The 22,060-nt window shown below is 46.8% G+C and overlaps 1 protein-coding gene across 1 annotated transcript in view; it reads right to left on the reverse strand.

The window, feature by feature from the left end:
- LOC144799370 (monocarboxylate transporter 13-like) overlaps positions 1 to 21,796 on the reverse strand; it is a 594,222-nt gene extending 572,426 nt beyond the window's left edge. The window contains exon 1 of the mRNA XM_078670636.1: positions 19,451 to 21,796. The gene's annotated coding sequence lies outside the window, so the exon portion shown is untranslated. The remainder of the gene's footprint in view (positions 1 to 19,450) is intronic.
- Positions 21,797 to 22,060: the final 264 nt, after the last annotated feature.

The following is a 22,060-nucleotide window of genomic DNA, read 5'->3' on the forward strand; positions in this document are numbered from 1 at the left end:
TGGGTAGTATTTTTAGTGCACTGATACCTGGAGTGGGAGTGGTTCTGAACACTCACAGAATTTGCAAATTATCCACAATAGTGGATGTATTGTCTACTGACACGGCTCATGGATTTCTGTTGGTCAATACCGAAATGGTTGCGATCAGATCAATGGTTTTGCAGAACTGACTTGCTCTTGACACTTTATTAGCAAAAGAGGGCGGAGTCTGCCGGATGTTGAAGGTGCAACATTGTTGCACTTACATTCCGGACAAAAGTGTACAGCTCAAAAGATATGTGAAAAATATTACTAATTTGGAAAAGGAACTCAAACCACTCAAGGTTGACAGTGCCTGGAAGAGACTGGTTAATGGTCTCTCCAATGTAGGTCATTGGTTTGCTAGCTTAGGTAGAAGCTTATTGTTCAAGATACTGATGCCAATTGGAATAATAGGTTTTATCCTATTTCTCATATTCGTCTGTTGCAAATGTCGCAAACACACAAAAGGGTATCAAGTGAATGCAAGAGGAGTGAAACGGAGTGCGGATGAACTTGAATTAGAAGAAATGAATAATCAGATTCACAAAAGGGTGAAAAATTCTCACCCTACCAAAAACGAGAAAGAGAAACTGAATAGGCTGTTGGAAGAAATAGAATTGTACAAGGTGTGAAAGGAAAAGTTGGCATCTGGTTCCATTATTTTGTGATGATAGTAAATATCATCAAAGAGGGGATTGATAGAGCAAGATTTCGCATCGCGACTTGCTCGATTCATGAACCTCGAACCTGTTGTAACCTCATAACAATTGTACGTTTTACTAATCCCTTTTATTTTGGGTATGCGTGTGTAGTAGCGAAGCTTGCCTATGTGTTTTACTAATACAAGTAACCCTTGTATCTAAAAATGGCCGCTGCTTGAAATTTGTTTCTGCGCAGGCGTTAGACATAATCACGTGACATGACGCAGTCACAATTCGGAGGGAAAATGTGCGCATGCGTAATAGCCATAAGATGGCTACTCACTATAATAACGTGGTGAAGCTTGTGCTGTTGCTCATCGTGTCGTTATGTGTTGCACTTACCCTTAACAGCATAGTATATTTTTATAATGATAAAACTGAAGTACGAAATCATGACATGTAATACATTCGTTTATTTCTATGTTAATTTGTTTTCGCTTACTTTTCATGTATCGCGGGAAATGGGGGTCCGAATGGGTCGTGAGCCATCTTGAAGGTCCCTTCCACGCACGCTCGTGATGCGAGGCAAGAAACAACCTTGGGCAGTGGAACTCAGCCAGCTGGCAGCCACAGTCAAGATGCTCATGTGAACGCCACCTCTGACCCAGCAAGATGGAGTTTTGAATGTTCTTAAACTGTTACAATGAAATTATTCCTAGTGTATTCTGCATATTCTCTCATGGGAACCCCAATCTTGCTAGGCGGTACCGTAGAATGCAAAATAGGGCTTGGAGAAGTCTATTATGATTGGTGTGTTAACCAAATCCTACCTTAGGACCAATCGAAATTGGGGATTCTGACACTTTGCAACATTTGGGGGGTGGTACACTGTCCCAAAACAGTATATCTGGCCTAGGTTCACCTAGGAAATTTGTCCGACTTGTCTGAATAGCTGACCTGTCACTGACCCAACGCACTCAATAGGTGACTGAAGATACAGAGCGCTGCGGAGCACTCTGTCCGAATTTGACCATAAGACTAAGGTTTTACTAAACCTTAAGTGCTGGCGGAGCACTTTTGCTGGGAGTTCGCTGACCCAATTGGGGTCCTGACTGATAGCTGCAGAGAGGGTGGAGCGCAGGCGTTGCTTCCGAACTGCGGGTGCTGGTCGTGTCCTGGTGGTCCTGTCCTGATCCTAATCTGGGTTTCCTGTCCTGTCCTGGGGTGTCCATACTGCACCTGCTGTCCCGTTGATGTCTATCCTTCCTTGAGGGTTTTCCTGTCCTTAACTGACCCGTGGCCAGGGTTGGTTTTCACACCAGTCTAGGTAAATATCTTGCTGAAAACTCTGAAACTGCACCTTCTATTTTTCTGTCTTTGCTTCAATAAAGACATACCCTTTGCATATGTTAATTTTCCATGCTTTCCGCAATCATTGCATAGCATAAAGTCGTTTTGCATTAAATTTCATAGTATGTTCCTATGTTACCCTACCTTTTTAGAAATCATTTTCTCCATTGCAGTTTGCAATTTGCTTATGTGGTCTATAATTTTCTCGCATAAAACTGACTAAAGTAATTCCCTTAATGCATAGCGTGTTTTGACTCTCCTATAGATATATAGGATCTCTGAATTTACCATAGTATAAAACCTTTCCAATAGGGAATCTCTAGTACGTGCATAAGATTGTTCCTTAATGAATGTCCATTCTTAAACTTTCTTCTGGATCTGCATAGCATATCCCCGTTGCATCTCATATCAGAATTTCAATGGTTATCCTGACATTATTTCTCTATAGCTATGTACTTTTCGTTATCTTGATTATTGATTGTCTTCTTCTTGTAAATCTACTGATTTCTGAGAATGAACTTTAGATAAAACTTTTAAAACTTCCAGTTGTCCGTGGTCATTTCATAAAAATAAAAAGTACAATAAGTTGGGGTTTTGTATTTTGCTGCCTTTCCTTTTACAGCTAGCTCCCTGACCCATCGGGGTCATAGGTACCCGTAACGGTGGATGGTAAGTCGGGTACACTGGAAATAATCGAAAGGGTATCAATGATTATTGGTAGTAGGTTGTAAGGTCATCTGATCAATGTATATATTGTGAATTGGAGTATATGGGCCCGAAGCCAGAGTGGCGAAATTATTGGTCGGGTGACCTGCGATCTCTATCAGTATCTCAGGGTCTGTGTGCTCTAGCCGTTGGGACTCAGGTTCACATGCCTACCTCAGATAGTCATTGGGTGACAAGTCTCCATCTGCGACCTCCATACTTCCCGGTGCCTATCGTAGAGCTGCTGCAGACACATCTGTCTTATTGGGATTCCCCTCTCACCGGAATACTGTTTGAGGCCCTTGCCCCTGGATTGCGCAGAGCCTCTCGTAGGCCATGCTGAGGTGTCGCTGCGGAACTCCCAACAGGGCCATGGCCAAGCCTCGTGCAACCCCAAGACTGGATAGTCCAATGGTCGAGTATGCTCTCTTCGGCAGGCCTCAGGTTCATGGGGGCACACAGAAGGTTTCTGGGTGGCTAGGCTCCCAAGGAGCTAGGAATTTCTAGTTGGACTGCGGATGTTTTGAGCGATTGGACCCACTCTAGTGGTGCGATGCTCCTTAGATGTTTCTGATGATGCACATGGATAATGAGTAAGATAACTTTCTTTCACTTGGGCGACAGACGGCAATATCTTGCTTGTGGTGATATTGTGGAGTGAGAAGGAGTGGAGGGGCTTTGCGGCCCCTTGCAATTATCTTTTGGTTGGAGTACTTGTGAGCCGTAATGCCATCGATGGCTAGCAGCTGGTGGCTGGTGACTGGACAGTCACACTGTGCAGCGTGGGGCCTGGAGGCGCTTACAGGCGGCGTATTGTTGGTCCTTCCGCAAAGCTGCCTCTAGTAATATCACTGCACCTCAGTGGGTGGCTTGTGTTGATAAACACCTTCTTCAGTGCTGGCACGAGTCCTCAGTCTTATTGCTCGTCTCCCTTTTCCCTTGCGTGCCTATGTGGTTGTTCACCCTGTGGGATCATGAAACTCTTCTTCTCTTCCTTTGTGGTGTAGCTTCCTGCCACACTCTTCTTCTCCTTCGCGATGTGGCATCCTGCCACGCTCTTCCTTACTTTCGACAAGGTTCCTCACTCTAATGTGGTTTTCGCTGTCTCATGTCTTACGTTCGCGCCACATGGACATTTCGGTTAACGCGTCCGGTTCTTAGGACTGTCTTTCCTTTGCTGTGGACCTGTTACATGTTGATCCTGTCAGGACTGGAGCATTATTTTAATTCTTTTACTGGGGGCACGACGAGTGTTTATTGGACACGACGAGTGTTTTTAATTGGGCAGTAAATACAGCAACTTACTTGTTTGGGGGCCCGCAATAGTGGTGAGTGGAGGCCTGGTTTCAATCTCCTCCTTCCCCGGTACGGTCCGACGCGGTGACAGCACCGTTGCACGGAGGGCGTGGAAGGGTAGAGACAGGCACTTCCGGTTGGGGGACGGTTAGCTCTCCAGTCGCCATACCCTGAGCAGGCATTAGGGATTTAAGGCGGAGGCTCAAACGAACGCGCAGCGGACGAGCGCAGCGGGCGCGCCGATGGCGCGCCGAAGGTGCGCCAAAGGTAAGCCCGTCTGTGCCCGTCCGTGGCCGGTCGGGGGCCAGGGCCATACCACCTGGCCTTTTTGAGGTGAAAACTCATTATGGCAGTCAAGAACTGGTAAATCTTTGCCCACCGCTTCACCCTGCATGCAGGCATAGGATGTCAGCGCTACAGGACAGTGTGTGCCAGCAATGCTCTTTCACTTGGAGCCTAGGACATTTACAGCAGGAGGAAAGAGGGTCTCTCTCAGGGGGGCCTATTAAATTGTAGGTCTCTGAGAAAACATAAAATTGAAATACTGGAGCTACTCGCTGATGCCAATTTAGACCTTCTGTTCCTTACGGAAACCTGGTTGGGAGTTGACTCAGATCCGGATATTATTGAGGCTCTTCCACCAGGCTACTCAGTGACCAGAATTGATAGAGCAGAAGATAGAGGGGGAGGCATTGCGATTATCACCAGATCTCCCCTCGAATGCACATGGAGCCCATCTCTATATGGGACAGTGAGGCAGGCTTTTTTACAATAAAGATCAACTATAAGCTTTCTATTACAGGCATTTAAATATACAGGCCGCCAGGTCCCCCCACGCGTTTTCGACCTAGTTTGGTCAATACTATTGCTCACTTAGCCATACGACGTAGCAAATTGCTATTCCTAGGGGACTTGAATCATTTTGAGAACCCTCTGCATAAGGAGGCAGCTGACCTGCGGCAGGACTTACATTCTTTACATCTGAACTTGAACTCCTGTTGTCCCATTCATCAGCAAGGGCCCCTATTAGATCCGGTGTTTGCCAGCCTGGAGGAAGTCAAGGTGATGACCACTCTCCCGGTCCCCTGGTCGGACCATTTCTTGGTCCCTTTTGTAGTATCACTACCCATGAGTGTTTCACAAGAGGGGACTATTAGCTGTAACCCATGCAGAAAGTGGAAAAACTTTGTACAGGACAACTTTAATAGAGAACTGAGTGTGAGTGGTCCTCCTGGTGGCTTGGATATTGAGACTGCGTGTGAGAATCTGGAGAGGCGAATCAGCTCGGCCCTTAATAAGGTAGCTCCACTGCTCCAGAACAGAACCAGGGTCAGAGGACGTAAAACCGCTCCATGGTTTACCCCCACCCTACAGGTGGCTAAAGCTGTATGCAAACGCCTAGAGAGACAATGGAGGAAAGGTTTTCAGCCCCAGGACAGAAAGATCTATAGGGCGGAGCAGAGGAGATATCAAATCCTACTTAGACTGGCTAAAGCCACCCATTATAAAGAAAGAATTGGAGTGGCGGAGAATTCCAATAAAGAACTATCGGCCTTGTCTGAAGTGCCAAGCTGTGGGTCCGCTGAAGAATGTAATCGGATAGCGGAGTATTTCTCACAAAAGGTGGAGAAAATCTATTCTTCCTTCTCAGGGAGTGCACTCAGTGGGGCTGACTTTGAAGAACAGGTGCAGGTCAGTAGTTCTGGACTGAGACTGAGTAATTTCACTGTCCCCTCTTCAGAGTCCCTAAGAAGTATTTGTGGGAGTGTAAAATTTGGCTCCCCCAGAGACCCTGCTCCACCAAGAGTGATGGGGGCTAGCCTGGACATGCTTGAACCTTTCATCCGACAAGTGCTGGATATCTCCTTTACTCAACACATGCTGCCTGATGCTTGGAAACGTGCAATTGTTCTTCCAATCAGGAAAAAACCTAATATCAGTCTAGACAGATTGGATAATCTGCGACCTATCTCACTCCTGCCCTATCTGGAAAAAGTAGCGGAGAAGGTGGTCAATCACCAACTTATGGCCCATTTGGAAGATGCAGGTTTCCTTCATCCCTCTCAATCGGGATTTCGGGCGGGTGATTCTACAGAAACCGCTCTACTCCGTGCTACCGAAACCCTCAGGAAGGGGGCTGATGCAGGACACACCATGGCACTTATTATGCTAGATCTTAGTGCCGCGTTCGACACTGTGGCACATTACACCTTGCTACAGTGTCTGAACAAAGGTGGTATCACGGGTGCTGCACTGAAGTGGCTGAAATCCTTTCTAATTGGGCGTAGTTTTCAGGTAACTCTGAAGATATTAAATTGGAGCAAGGAGTTCCTCAGGGCTCGGCCCTTAGTCCCTCCCTGTTCAATTTTTACATGTCTCCCCTGGCGGAGATTGTTCAGGGTTTTGGAGTAGAGGTAGTGTCATACGCTGATGACACCCAGCTTGTTATCTTACTATCCCAAGCACCCAGGACGGCGTCTTCAAATTTCAGAGACTGTATGCAGGAACTTGCCGCCTGGATGGACAGGAACTGTTTAAAGTTGAACGGCAGCAAGACGGAGGTACTGGTGGTGGGTGGTAACCACTCGAATTGGACCTCGGATTGGTGGCCTCCGTGCCTAGGTCCTATCCCGACCCCTTGCACTGAAGCGAAAAATTTGGGCATCTGGGTGGATCCCACTCTTTCCTATGAGGGTCACATCCAACGGGTAGTAGGTAAAGGTTTTGGAGTATTAAAAAAACTACGGAAAACGCTTGATCTTCTCCCATTGGGGGCCAGGAAGAAAATGATACACGATTTGATCACATCCCGGCTTGATTATGGGAACATACTCTATCTGGGAGCCACTGCAAGGGGCCTTGGGAGATTACAGGTGCTGCAGAATGCCGTGGCTTGGCTGGCGCTTATGCAGCCTAGGCGAGCGGCATCGAAAAGGGCTCTTGACTCGTTGCACTGGCTCCCAGTTAAGGAAAGAGTATTGTTCAAGGCACTCCTCATATGTCATCGCATTGTTCATAACGTGGGTCCAGCCTATCTAGGAGACCTAGTTACTAAGTATGTTCCCAGCAGATCTCTTAGATCCAGCGGGACGGGACAGTTGGTAATACCCAAGGTAAAGAAGGCCAAAATGGGAGGACACTCTTTCCGGGTTCTGGCGGCTCAGGGCTGGAATAGACTGCCCATCCAACTGAGGCTTGAAGGCTCCGAAACTAAATTCAGAAAGCTGTTGAAAACCTACCTGTTTTCTGTCTAGTGAAAGGCGCTTATGTTGTGGTAATATGACTGGTATCCTTTCTCCCTCCTTCTCACCTAGCGCGGGGACACGCCAAGATGGCGTAACCATGCGCTCTACAAATGATGTTATTATTATTATTATTATTATTATACTCCTTGTGGACCTCTCGCAGGCCCTAACCCCTCCGCAGGGATTTTCACGGTGCTCCTCTACCTGGATGGAGGTCACCATCTTCCATCTCCTTCACTCAAGGGAGTAGTGTTTGTGCCTCAGGCCTGCGCCATTATGGCAATAGCTCCTGCCGCCATTCAGGCATGCTTCGCAGGGTCAGTCACTTTGTGTGACATGCTCCTTCTTGCTTGCAGTGTGATGAAGCGTCTGGCCACGTCGCACATCTTCAGTGCACAGGCTGTGGTGGTAGCTTGCCACTTGGAATGTGCTACTCTCCTCTTGCCTGTCCGGGGCCACTGGCAACTCCGTCTTGAGGCAATTGGGGGGAGGACACTCTGCCATCTTTGGCCAACTGCAGGGCAGTACTTCTGCATTTGAGATGTGGTCGCTCTCTTCCGGAGTTCATGCCACACTAGGCCTTCACTCCTTCTTTTTTTCCACTGGGTCACTGGTGGCGCTTGGCTCTGTGCTGCAGGCAATTAGGCTCTCTGTAAAATTCTCTTGGAGGGTGCTCTTGGCTGGCTCTCTCTATGCCTTATTCTTTTTTTCGGAGGGAGGTCTCTCTCTCTTCTGGGCTCCTCCTTGTGCTGGCAGGTTCGCTGGTGTTGCCCTCTGCGCACCTCTGACTTCACGCTTTTGATTCTCCTGGCTTGGGCGCCTACTGCTTGCGCTTTGCGTGCCTGCTTTTCTTTCTTGCGGTGGTGGCCGTTCATCACCAGGTGCGTGTGGCACAGTTTCCTCACTTGTGGTGGCGTCAGACAGCCACTGGGGCAGCACATGCAGCGCAATGATCCCCTTGCAGTTGCAGCCTTGGGTGTGTGTGTGTGTGTGTAGCACACAGTGGATACTTGTATTTGGCTAGTTGGCCAACAGGGCTTGTTGTCTTTAGCTTTGCTGGTTTGGGATGTCTTGGGCTCTCTCTCAATGCAGGGTTTCACAGCCTCTCCCTCAATACACTACACAGCCCCGCAGAAGTGTCCGGTGTCTACATGGCCTTCTCTTTGGTGTGAATCTGGTTGCGCCGTCAGGCCTGCACAGGCAGTCAGTCTACTTGGGGCGGCATAGAAACCTTAGCACTGCAGTGGGTTGTGACTGTTGCTACGTACTCCTTGTCGGGCCGCATTCCTTTTCATTTACTTACTGGGAACAGTACAGGTAGCGGCCACTAGACGTCCCTGCAGTGCACTCCACTCCAGTCTCTGCTTTTCCGCCCTACCGTTGTAAACTCTCATTGGTACAGTCACTGATGGGGGACAATCGGGTCACTGCAGCAGGCAGACAAAGTATGGGGCACTGCCAGTCTTTGTTTCCTTCGCCTAGGGCGGTGCAGTAAGGTGACTTGGCTTTCAAACCTAGTCCTGGGAGGGGGCCGCCTCATCAATGGTAGGTTACAGCTGATTTACTCAGCTCTGCGGGCCTTTTCATTGTAAACTGCTTCCACTACACAGGTGCGGTAACCAGAGATGGCCACTAAATTGGACCCCAAAGTTGGATTGTCTGTCCCTCCCAGTAGGGAGGAACTAAAAGATGAGAAAATAAGCTCCACCTTTTGCAAACAAAAGGTGGCAATTTCCTCACATAGCTCTTGGCTGCTCTGAATTGTAGGTGGACCGGGGGCAGACAATCTGGGTACAGTCCTAAAGAGTTTTTTGATTGAAGATTTGGCCAGTTTAATTTGGTTAGCGAAAAACGATCTTTTAATATTTAATATTATAGTACGTAAGACTTTGTTTGTAGGGTTCTTTTTCTGCTTCATTGTATTCTCTCCACCAGTTGCATTCTAGACGCTTACAAGCTAGTTTTTGTTTCCTTAGTTCATCAGAGTACCAGGGAGCTGTGGGTTGGGAACGTTTAGGAAACTGAATTTTCACAGGGGCCAAATTTTTACATGCTGTCTCTATCCACTTTGTATAACAGATGGTAGCCTCCTCAACTTTTGTGGGCAATGAACAAGCTGTTGCCATAAAAAAATTCTTCCAAGTCTGTGCCCTTAATTTAATTCAATGCTCTTAATTCTATCGGACTATTAGAGGCCCCTGTGCTCTTGTGTTTATTTGGAAGGACCAACTCGAAATGAACTGCTACATGATCTGTCCAAGGAAGTGGCAGCAACCCTGTACATGTTAGCTTTGGATGGTTGGAGAAAATCCTATCCAGGGTATGCCCTGCAACATGGGTGGGACCTTCTACATGTTGCCTTAAATCAACACTACTCATCACATCGAGAAGAGCGGTTGTGTGAGGGTCAGCAGAATGAAATGAAAATGGAAGTCCCCAAGAATAGTGAATGACTCAGAGCAAAGCCCATCCTCTAACAGGTTTCCAACTGAAGTTAGAATTGTGTTCCTTGGTCCTGGTGGTCTGTACAGAAGAATGCCCTTAAAAGAGTGCTGGTGAGGAGGTAGAAACTAAAAGAAAGTGCTTCGCAAGCTGAATTGGAAGCAGTCTGAAAGGCATGAACAGTAGCTTGAGACTGGTCTTCAGAAATCTCTAGTACCACGGGAGGCCAATAATTCCCATCCAAATAACAATCATTTCTGCAGAATTGTGATAACAGAGGCACAACTCTGGTCTCCCAATTTACAAAGGGATTGTGTTGTTCCCGCTAGGGAATCCAAAGCACTATGGCATAGATTGGAGATGTGATTAGATTATAAGTGACCATCTTCTTTTGATTACTGTAAGACACTTAGGGGCTAATTACGAGTATGACAGTCCATGGGCTGCCAGACTTGCTGGGGCCCTATTATAAGAAGGGCAGTGGGACCGCTAAAGCCCCAAGGAAACTTCAGTGTTGCGGTGGTCAGGAGGCATCCATATGCTTGGCGGGAATGACACGGTCCCTTCAAGCATATTAGGAGGTTCCTCTCTGCCAGGGTTTAATTGGCGCTTCCTTCTCCATGAAAACCCTGGCAGAGAGGACACAAAGGTGGCCCTACATCGCCCCCTTGTGCCTCACGCCCTGTGCATGCACACAATGGGGCACAACATGTACCTCCCTGTGTGCATGCATACTATTTCCTGCACTGCACGGACTGTCCAGTCCATGCCGTTTAGGAACTGTTTTTGGCGTTCCCATTACAGTGCCTGCTTTTAAAAGGCCCAAAAAAAGCCCACCAGACAAGAGCAAACTCCTAATCTGGTGGGCAGCCTCATCACAGGTTTGGTGGCACAGTGAACCGGGGCGCACAGCCAAACTCGTAATCGGGGCTTAAAAGTGGACCCGCGATGGAGGTCATAAGACTCCAAAGTCAAGAGATCTGTTGATTGATTATATGTGATCCGCAGATGATTCCGCCTGACTGAAAATTGGAGTCTCTAGTTACAGCCCAAGTCTATACACATGCCGCAGGCACCGGAATCTACAGGGCAGGAACAAAGAGACTGGCCAGAATGGATTTAAAGGATGAAATATAAATTGAACACGTCTGAAGTAGATCCACCAAGCTAGCTGAAAACCTGAGGGTGAGTAGACTCTTCCAACTTTTCTCCTTCACAAAGGACTGATTCAGGTGCTTTCCCTGTGGCCTGGATGGTCGATCAGTACAGTTTCACAGCAAGAATTATGAGCTTCCATAACAGACAAACAAGTGTCACTTACATCTTCCATCCCTTCTGGCGTAAGACAATTGGCATCTAGTAGACCAAACATGCATTGGTTTGCCAGGCAAATCAGGCGAAGGATTAATATATTAAGTAATTGGCTTAGTCCACCTCAAACCTCAGGGAATAGGAACAGAAATTAAACTGTATTCTCAGATTTTCCACCCTCCTTCCTTCCAGTCTACGTTCAAGCAGGAGGACTTGACACAGAAGTTCAACAAATGTGTAAGTTCTGGGGACTCCTGCCAACTCATCTTGTAACTCCCCTTTTACCCCCTTTGGCATAAGGTCATCTGAGTTTGTTCTACTAATGTAGTTCCAGCAGCAATCCCCAAACGTGTGTACAATAGGTCAGTACATCAGAATTTCACTGGATATCCCCCACTAGACACCCTCTGTGGAAGCTTTACAGTCAGGTTTCTCAATTATCTTCTTGAAGTTTGCCAAGATATTGGGATAATTTTTCAAACAAGGGTTTACGGTCACAACTAAGGAATTTGTCCAAGTTAGAGCTGCATTGGTCAAGGAACAATCTGACACCCTACTTTAGATCTGTTAGCAGGAAATGATCCAAGTATATATATATATATCTCTGACAATATCAGAATGTTTTTTGCATCCCAATATTTACAACAACATTAAGGTGAACACTATACAATAATTATACAGATCTGTGGTCCTGTATGAGCGCACATTTCTAAGCACATGGTCCTTTTTAGATAATATGAGATCCAACCAGCTCCCCTGCTGCTGGCAAGATCATATCAAAGAGCACAGCAAAGCAAAGATGCTGGTAACTAAAATTAAATGATTTGTTTACTCACATTAAAATGTCTCTTTGAAACATGTGGACATAACCACATACAATAAGTCACAATGACTATGCTTACAGCTGTGTACATGCTGAGTTCTTCAGGTGGAACAGACGGATGATCCGTTGGGCAGGTGTCTTTGGATGGAGGTTTTGATGCAAACTTACTAGACCTGCACATTGTTAGTGACTGGTTAGCTGTTCTGCAAGAAAAGCATTTATTCCATTACTCAAGCTTTCAGCAGAGAGAAGAATTGTCATGTAGTTCCCACACATGTTGTCAGGTTTTCCTCCAATTGTTTGTGGTTTTGGGCTGTCAGTTTTTCCTCATGGTCACTTGCTTTAGACTTGATATTAGCACTTGTGAAGGAGGACTCTTTCCTGTACGGCCTACACCTCTACCAATTTAAGGAAGAATCCCAGGGACAGAAGATTCTGCAACGATATTTTCAATTCATGTAGATTAAGCTTCCGTTTCCAATGTAGCAAGCTTCACACCTGAACGAATAGGCCATGTACTTGGTCACCTTCATCAGGGAGATACGAGAAAGGGCAAGTTCATGGAGTTGGCACTGAATGAATCTGTAAATTAGCCACTGACCTGCTTTGCTTTACAGAGTAAGAGCTGCCCAAAAGTTGAATGAGATGTATCTTCAGGGCTCTGTGACCCGTGGCAGTGTCTTGTGAAGCTTTTGTGATTCAGAGCACAATGAATATGTTATAAACGTCTCTCCCAAACAGGTCCTAGTCCACATCTTCTTCCATTTCCTCAGTGAAAAGAAGTAGTTATACAAACCTGACAATTTGGAGAGTTTATCTCATAACGCCAGTGATGGATGGGTGCCCTGCCTATCAAATGGCACAATCGGACTAATATTAGCAAATGATGCATATGAATTGGTGATTCTCTGACCTCTAGGTGACTGCAACTTGTGGACCTTGCTGTCTGAGCTATGACAAAGAAGACTGAAAAGGGGATGATACTCTGATTAATGGTACAAGAAAAAATGACCCCAGTGGGCACAAGTTTGAGAAAAGAAATGTAAACATCAACACCTGTTAAAGCAATTACAAACAATATTATTTATGCTGAACACACGCAATCCCAGGGTCGAAACGCCGATGGCTATATTTTGGGTTTACCTTTGTGGACAACCGTAAAAGATTCACTGTGTCTCCCCCATCTGTTGTAATATTATGGTGTTGTAAATGGGTTAAGCCTTGGATAAGGCTGGATTGGCTTTTTCATGATTTAGATGGACATATTGTTCACTGCCCTCCTTCTCTCACTTACCCTCAAATCTGCACATTGCTGCTCTTACCCCACCCTCCCTGCTGGGGCACCTCTATATAAATTGCATTTAACGAATGGTACGCCTGTGAACATGAGATTCCATGTTCCACATGACTACAATGTGTTCAACATACATAATATTGTTTGTAATTGCTTTAACAGGTGTTGATGTTTATTGTACCCAACAAGGTATGAAGTTCCTAATGAGACATGCAGGTTGAGGTCAGTGATATTGTCAGTGAACCCAAGTGTGTGGGTAAACGCAAGGCCAGGAGAAGGGAATCCTCCTTTTTGGAAAAAGACGCTCACACACCCAACAAGCAGGTGTCTTGCTTCATCATTGGGTCTGCTCCTACTCGGGTCGGCGCTGCAATACCCGATCAGGCGCCCATGATGGGGCCTACTTGGCGGAGATCTTTATTCCTCAAGTCGTTGGGTGCAGTGCATGTGAGGGCCCCAATGTGTAATATGAGTGTAGGTGTTGATGTGGTGTATGCACGAATTAAAACAGGGAATAGTAGTCCACTTAGAACAATTTTAATGAGATGTGTTCACTACCCTGGTTAAAACTAAAAGACGCAACCTCCCACTCTAAGGTGGTTGGTAATGTGTGCTAGTATAATAGGTCGACATGTTTCTTGCCTGTTATCTAATGATGGCATTCTTCAGGGCCAAACAAAGGGATCTACCTACACTTTGTGGTGGTGGTCAGGACCTCCTTGAGGTATAAGTATGACCACCAGTACAGCACCCTAAAAAGTGGCACTGGTAGATCTAACCCCAACTCTAGTCGAGTCAAGAGTGTATGGCAACCAGTTCTGGTACACAGGTCCTAGTGACGTGTCTGGGATAACCCCTTTATCTTGTAACCAAATACTTTAATGAGCATCTTTTGGTGAAGAACAGGATTCTGTAAGCACAAAAATATTACAGCCCGAGGTCTGCTGACCACAAGGTAACAAACTCAAATATGCATGACTAAACCCAATGTAGACTCAAGGAAGTAGGGCATGGGTTTCCGTACTGGAACAGCGACTGAGGCAGTGTATACCAGTTAGGGACAGAATGAGGTGTACAGCAAAGTTCCAGATTTAGATATGCATGAACTAACTCAATGGAGGTCATGGAATGAGGTGAACAGAAAATTTCCAGATTCAGATATGCATAAACTAAATTAATGGAGGTCATGGCATGAGGATGTGTGACATTAGTCCAGAGTCCCTGAATCAGAAAGACTGCAGGGACTCAGGGGAGTGCTTATATTGAGTAATGGACACGCTGGTAGCAGCAGAAAGGGATGAAAGATTGAGATATGCATTAATTATATGCAGGCTGGAAGAACACAGACTACCTCTACAGGTGGTGTAGCAGGCACTAAAGGAGTAAGTGTATACCGATCGAGTGACCTGCTAATGGCTGCAGAAAGTGACCATAGAGAAAGGCATGGACTAACTCCATACATGCCAATCGACCAGATTCTGTCTGGAGGCTTCCGTTTTTTTATTTTTTTAAACATAAAGGGCCCGATGTAGGTAATCTCGATTTACCTACTCTTAAATACCGAATCATACCGATTTGGTATTTAAGAGTAGGTAAATGGGATGTAGGTAATTTCTATTTTTAAATTACCGAATCGTTAAAATTCGGTAATTACCGAATCTGTATTTACCGATTCGGTAATTGCCATTGATTCCTATGGGCCTTGAGGCCCATAGGAATCAATACCAATTACCGAATCGGTAAATACCGATTCGGTAATTACTGAATTTGCAAGGGGGACAGGGTGTCACTTTGACACCCTGTTGCACCCCTCAATTGTGCATAGGTGCACATGTTGCCGACATGGCACATTTTTAAAGCAAAAAAAAATGCTTTTTGAAGGGTTTTCATTATTTACCACCAACTTCTAGTTGGTGGTAAATAACGAATTCTTAAACCCTTGTAGCACTGATTACAGTGCTACCTACATGTTAAAATACAGAATCGGTAATTTTACCGATTCGGTATTTTACAGAATCGGAAAAATTACAGATTCGGTAAAATTACCGATTCTGTAATTTGACATGCCCCTACATCTCAATATACAAACACCGGTCGGAAACGGCCGAAAATCGGTATTTTCGGCCGTTTCCGACCGGTATTTGCCTACCTACATCGGGCCCAAACTCTTTTAATTTGGCAGTCTCTGGCTTGAAATTGCTCATGTTTCAGAAGAAGTCAGTGGGTAAAATACATCCCAATTATGTACTTTTCTGAGGTCGAGCCTGAAACAGTGCGTAAGCGCTGTTCTGGGGATGATCTGTGGTAGTTCAGTACAGGTGAGAAGCCCCGCCCACTCATATTTTTCATCGACTTGTGTCTTTGTCCTTCCTAAATGCAGTCTTCTGATTCCTAAATAGGCTTGTTAGTCCTCCTTAGTATGGCCATGTCTTAATTTGTAACCTCCCATGGCTACTGGCCCCTGTACTTGGGTTGTTACACGGTACATGTTATTTAGTCTTATAAGCACTATTTTCTTCAGTGAGTTTCTCTTCCTGCAAGCACGGCGTGCTTTGATTACATGCTGCACGCCATGCGCCATTTTTTTTACACATCCGGTCTCTCTCTGGTGCCACAAAGTGCTTTGCTTACACTCAGCAACCCATGTGCGCTTTTGGTTTTCAAGCAGCCAGGACAATGGCGGCCACGTCATAGGTCTCGCATTTAATTGCTTCAGCCCCCAGAACTACTCCAATGAGAAGCATGCCTGCTTCACATTTCAGGAACTTCTCATTGGTGGTGCCTGCTTCATAGCGATGCTTGCTACGCGCCTTCACATCACTATAAGAGCTCCCTAGGTAAGCCCGTTTTGTATCAGTGCTACTTGTGAGGCATGCCTGCTGCACACCAGTCCTATCCTCCTAATGCCTGCTCTCTAGCACCAGAGCTTCTCACATGCATAACTGCATTTCAGAGCCAGGCTTTTTCTCCCTGCCCCTTGCATTCCTGCTTCACCAGCACCAGGGCTGCCTCGCAGGCTCTGTTTCCACATCGGGTCTGCTCGTGGGGTCTGCCTGGTCCAAGAGCACTTGCCAAGACGTGTCTGTTTCTCCACATCAGGGCTACTTCCCGGGTAAGCCTAGCAGCGCAATACCAGAGAAACTCCTATGGCATGCCTGCTTCATAGCACCAGAGAAGCACAGCAGGCATGCCTGCTTCATAGCTTCAGAGAAGCACAGCGGGCATCCCTGCTTCATAGCTTCAGAGAAGCACAGCGGGCATCCCTGCTTCATAGCTTCAGAGAAGCACAGCGGGCATGCCTGCTTCATAGCACCAGAGAAGCACAGCGGGCATGCCTGCTTGATAGCACCAGAGAAGCACAGCAGGCATGCCTGCTTCATAGCACCAGAGAAGCACCACGGAAATGCCTGCTTCACATAACCAGAACTGTTGTCCAGGTTTCTCTTGCGTCACGGTCACAGAGTTACTCCACCAGCATAACTACTCCACAGCGATTGAGCTGCCACACAGCATGCCTGTTTCATGGCCCCAGAGCTTCCTTCGAAGCCTTTCTTCTTCGTGATAACACCTGCATCCTTAGCAAGCCTGCATCACATTACACAGCTTCCAAGCACCAGGTCCTTCTTCCTGAGCAAGCATACACCTGATGCTGCACAGCACTGAAGCTGCACACCGACATGCCTGCTTCAGAGCACTAGAACGGAACACGTTGATGCTTGCTTACATAGCCCCGGACTTGCTTATGCACAGGCCTGATTCACAGCAGCAAATGTGCTAACACTCTACTCTGGTCCATCACAGTACTGATGCTAGTGATTTTCAGCACCAATTCAGTCCATGGCAACCCACATCCACCTTAGACCAGGTCTACTGCTCAGCTGTCCTGTGTAACAGTGTTACATGTACACTAGTCATGCCTGTTGCACAGCCTGGGGTTACTCTGTGGCTTGAGCGCTCCGCAGCATCTGGGCTTTCCATGCCTGTGCCTGTAAACAGCAGAGCAGTGCACCCTCCATGCCTGGGCCTGGGCCACTCGCCTGCTTTCGAGAACTACTTGCATTACAACTTGCCTTTGCCCTAGTTGCAGTTTTGGCATTCCTTTGGTACTTCATTAAAGTGTGTTTTGTGATTAGTCCAGTTCACTTTAATTCCACTACCAGATAAGAAGGGGGTTCCTTCCCATAAGTGAGCGAATTACACATTGGTGTTTATTAACCAATATCCAGCTAAAGTAACACTTTCCGTAAAATTCCAGACAAGCTTTGAAGAGAAGTAGTGAGAGCATGCACTAGGCAATCCATCTTGTCGTGAAAGTCATTTGTATAGCGTCTCTGCCCCCCAAAACACTTCGACACTCTAAAAGTTAGTTTAAAAGTGTGTAGACGTGAAGATCTTTTATTTGTAAATGCTGTTAGATCTCTCAGGCAGCAAAAGAGTTCCTTTTATGACTGGTTGGGGGGGAAGGGCTGGTACAATGGCTACTCAGTTCTGCAATCACACAAGTGGTTCCCCACAATCACCAGAATAAACCCTCTTCAACATCTGAGAATACTGTACGAAACAGGGTACGGGTTTAATGTAGCGACCGCTATGGAACAAGGGTTTTCTAGGTGCTAAGGCACCGGCCTCTGTGCATGGGCCATGGGTCGTGAGTGTGGTTTTACGTCTTGTGCAACCCTAGCTACTAAGTAATGGGACGCAGTACAATACAAGGAGGGTGGGGGAATAAAGTGAGGGAACAAAGACTTGTTGGTAGAATAGGGGGCACAATGCACATCCTGGCTTAGGAATGCTACGGCAGTTTGACATCCCCTTTTTATCCCATCATCTACCGCTCTATTAATGTTCCAAATATTTCTCAGTGTGACCAAATGTCTTCATGAGAGGATGACAACACCGCCCAATACTGAGCATCCTTTTTACAAACGATGGGCCTCATTTATGAGGCCTTGCGTCAGTTTTGCACTTCCGATGCGTCACTTTTTGTGATGCATCAGCGGCGTAAAACATTCCTCCTGTTGCACACTATTTACAAAGTGATGCATCTAAGCAGATGCGTCACTTTGTAAACCCCTGTGCTACATTATACCTGCGTCAGGTATAAAGCATGCGGGGGGTGTTCCCCCGCAAAAAGCCTCGTAGAAGTGACGCAGTGAAATCTATGAGATTTCACTGCGTCACTTCTAGGACGCCGTTGCGTCAAAATCTTACGCCTGCCTCACAGCAGACGTAAGACTGACGCAGACCCTTTCACATGGGGCTTGCCCCATGTGAAAGGACACATTGCTGGAGTTGCGTCACTTTTGTGACACACTCCAGCAATGCGCCATACAGATACGTCAGAAATACTGACGTATCTGTAACTCCTTGCGACATGATGAGTCACACAGTAAATATGACGAATCAGGTATGTTGCAAGGAGTGCGCACTGAGAAGTGACGCATCGCTGCTTTCATGCAGCGATGCGTCATTTCTCATAAATGAGGCCCCATATTTTTATGAGTTCTGGTGCAATTGTCTTACCTGAAGGGTACGAACACTGCAACTCCTAGAATGCACTAGATTTTTTTTAATGAAGATCTAAGCTATGGAAATACAGTATGCAGCCCACATCACGCATGCGCAGACATCCTTCTGCCCTACGCGAGGTGTGACTTAGTAGGGCCCACAAAGGTGAAGTTCTGGTGTGCCTCCTAACCTCTGAGAATTCATGTTTTTGTACATAGATTCGTTGACAGCATTCTGAAAATGTGGAAGTCTGGGGCAACAGCAAGGGTTTGTTCACATGCTGTTGCTCAAAAAAGGATGGTGTCATCCAAAGTATGTCACTGGCAAACAAGCGTTTGCAATGCTATTGGTCTCGAATTTTTTTTAACTTTCACCTATTGGTATTGTAAATAACAATGCCTTTTATTAGTGAAGGTTTTTTTAAATGCATAAAGAAAAGGCATTGTCATTTACAATGGCAATAGCTCAAAATCTCCAAATGCTTTTTTAGGTCTCGTCCTGCGATTGCAGGCCAAAGGCCTGCTGTCGCAGAGCGAGACTATTGCAATCATTCTCCCTTTCAAGGACTGAAAGGGAGAGGACAAGAGACTGGCACGCGCACGCATGAAGCAGCCTGCCGGGATCAGGTCGCGCGCGTCAACACGCGCTCCGATTCCGGCAGGCTCTTCAGTCACCATGGATCACTCTCACGCACGCGCACACATATATAGACACACTCCCGACCCCCCTCACCAACTCACCGTGCTCTACACACAGACACATGTACACAGACACATGTACACAGACACACGCACACACACATCTCCCCACTTACCGGTCTCTTTCTCCGTGTTCCGTGTCTCTCTCTCCCCCACTGGTATCTGCTGGTCTTCACCCGGGCCCCCTCCTGAGACCCGGGACTTCAGCTGCCACTTCGTTTTCGCTCCGGGGCTCGCTCCTAAAAACGAAACTTTGGAATGACGCGCATGCGCAGGCAGCCCCCGCCCTCAGTTACAACCCAGTACTGAGCTGCTTTCACTTTCGTAGTCTTCCGTGTTCGCTGCGGTGGCTGCTGTTGTTTGTACTTGTTGGGGCAGCGTTGGACTTTTATATTTGCATTATATCGGAGTATCCTGCGAAGGGCTGTTAAGTTGAGTTCTGCGGCTTTTGAAACATTTGGCAGCGTGGTTGGTAAGTTTATTTTTGGTAACTTTGGGCTTTTTAAAATGAAATGGTATGTTGTGGGGTTGATATGAAATTTTAGCGCTAAGGATTTACACATAGATTAGTTGGTATGTTTAGCGCATGATTAATTATTTTTAGTTATTGAAAATGTAATCCAACGTATATTTTTGAGCGGTTGCGAAAGTTTAAATGCGTGTAAAACCATTTTTCGAAGACTTAGGAACACGCTTTCAGCCGCTGCCGATTGTGTGCCTGCTGACGCTTCCCTCTTAAGATGGCAAAGATAGTGCCCCAGGGCCATGGGCTCGATGAGAGAGGCAGGCTCGTTCCGTTGTGCCCAGAGACAAGCTCGCCCCGTTGACCCCACAGACAGTCTTGCTGCACAGCACTCTGCTCAAGGGCAGACAATGAAAGAATCGAGGCTCATCAAATGTTCAACAGACAGTGATCCTGCTCACGTACCAAAGATGAAGGGTCCAGGGCCCCGAGAGGGCCGGGGTCTGTCTACAGGCAGCAGGCGCCTACAGGCCACTCAAAACCAAACCCGTGGACACTAGCAGGGTAACCCCAGAATGCACAAAGTGTCACATCTGCAAAAAGACACACAGCTCAGATGCTGTGTGTGCGTCCTCTGCGCCATGCATCAGAGTCAAGGAAATAAACATCTCAAACCTGGCGGGCGGCTTCAAGGCACTGTGGCACTTTCTAGGTCGTGCACCAGCCTGTGATCTTGGGGCTATGTATGGAAAAGCAGGGCTATGGAGAGGAGTACTTGCGCGTTCCTGGCATTTAAACAGGGCCCCCTCCGCCCCCCACTTCACCTGGTAAAGCAGCGTGCAGGAGGGTGGAGCTCGCCGACAACAAACATTACATGTCTACAGAAGCTGCCAGAGTCGGAAGCTGAGATTCACAGCCTGCGCCCCGCGTCCTCAGAAGGACGTGCAAATACCCGTCCCCCTCCGCCTCTAGCGCCTCGAGGCTGGTCACTCGGTCATGCAATACACTAACTCTCTCATCTGATGCCAGCCTGCGCCCCTTAACCCAGGAAATAATGGAACCTTTCACCCCAATGTAGGTGTTTGACGTTCACTTCTCTGCACGTCCACAGTGTTGCCTCCTAGACTTGGATGATGCTTTGTAAAGCGCCTGGAAGTTCCTCCTGTCGATCTAGCTCGCGCTACATCAAGAAACAAGAGGACTAGCAGCGCTGTCACGGGTGAAAGCCTCTCACCAGGACCCCAAAGGAAATAGGACCAGTAATCGGCACAACGCCCAACCCCGGTCAAAGGCCAAGAAACCAGTAGCGATACTCATGGAACCAGGCAGCGCTGTGAGGCTTTATTCTGGCTGGATCTGTGGAGAGTTACTACTTCCAAAGCGCTGTTTGCCAAACCTAGCTAGGATTACTAGGCACTATCCATAGCGCCTACGCTCCTTTACCACTGGTGCCCAGGACAGGTATGGCCCGCCGTCAAGGCACCAGTGGAAATCCCAAAGTGGACCCGGTAAATGTTTAGGGTACCGCCTGGTACCTCAAAGTTATCACACTACAGAATCAGGCAAACATTACAGCCAGTACCTTTAGGAGGGTGAATCAGCACACCAGGAATACTGGGGTGGGAGGGAGGGGGGTGCCCGCCTAGCGTCTAAAGCTCTGTTGTAGTGCTTGCTCACACTCTACTACTCACTCTCTACTACACACTCTCTACTACTCACTCTACTACTCTCTACTACTCACTACTACACACTTTACTACACACTCTACTACACACTCTCTACTACACAATCACTACTACACACTCCCTACTCTACTACACACTCACTACTATTCTACTACTTACTCTCTACTACTCACTCTACTACTCACTACTACACTCTCGACTACACTCTACTACACACTCTACTACACACTCACTACTACACACTCACTACTACACACTCACTACTCTACTATTCTCTACTACACACTCTCTACAACTCACTCTCTACTACAGACTCTACTAAACTCTACTACTCACTACAACACACTCACTACAACACACTCACTACTCTCTACTACACACTCTAGTACACACTCTCTACTACTCACTAGTATTCTCTACTACTCACTCTATACTACACACTACCACACACTCACCACACTATACTAAACACTCTCTACTACACACTCTACTATTCTCACCTACTCTCTACTACACACTCTCTACTACACACTCTCTACTACACACACTCTACTACACACACTCTACTACACACACTC

This window comes from Lissotriton helveticus, chromosome 12 (genome assembly GCF_964261635.1).
Source record: "Lissotriton helveticus chromosome 12, aLisHel1.1, whole genome shotgun sequence".
Taxonomy (NCBI): Eukaryota; Metazoa; Chordata; class Amphibia; order Caudata; family Salamandridae; genus Lissotriton; species Lissotriton helveticus.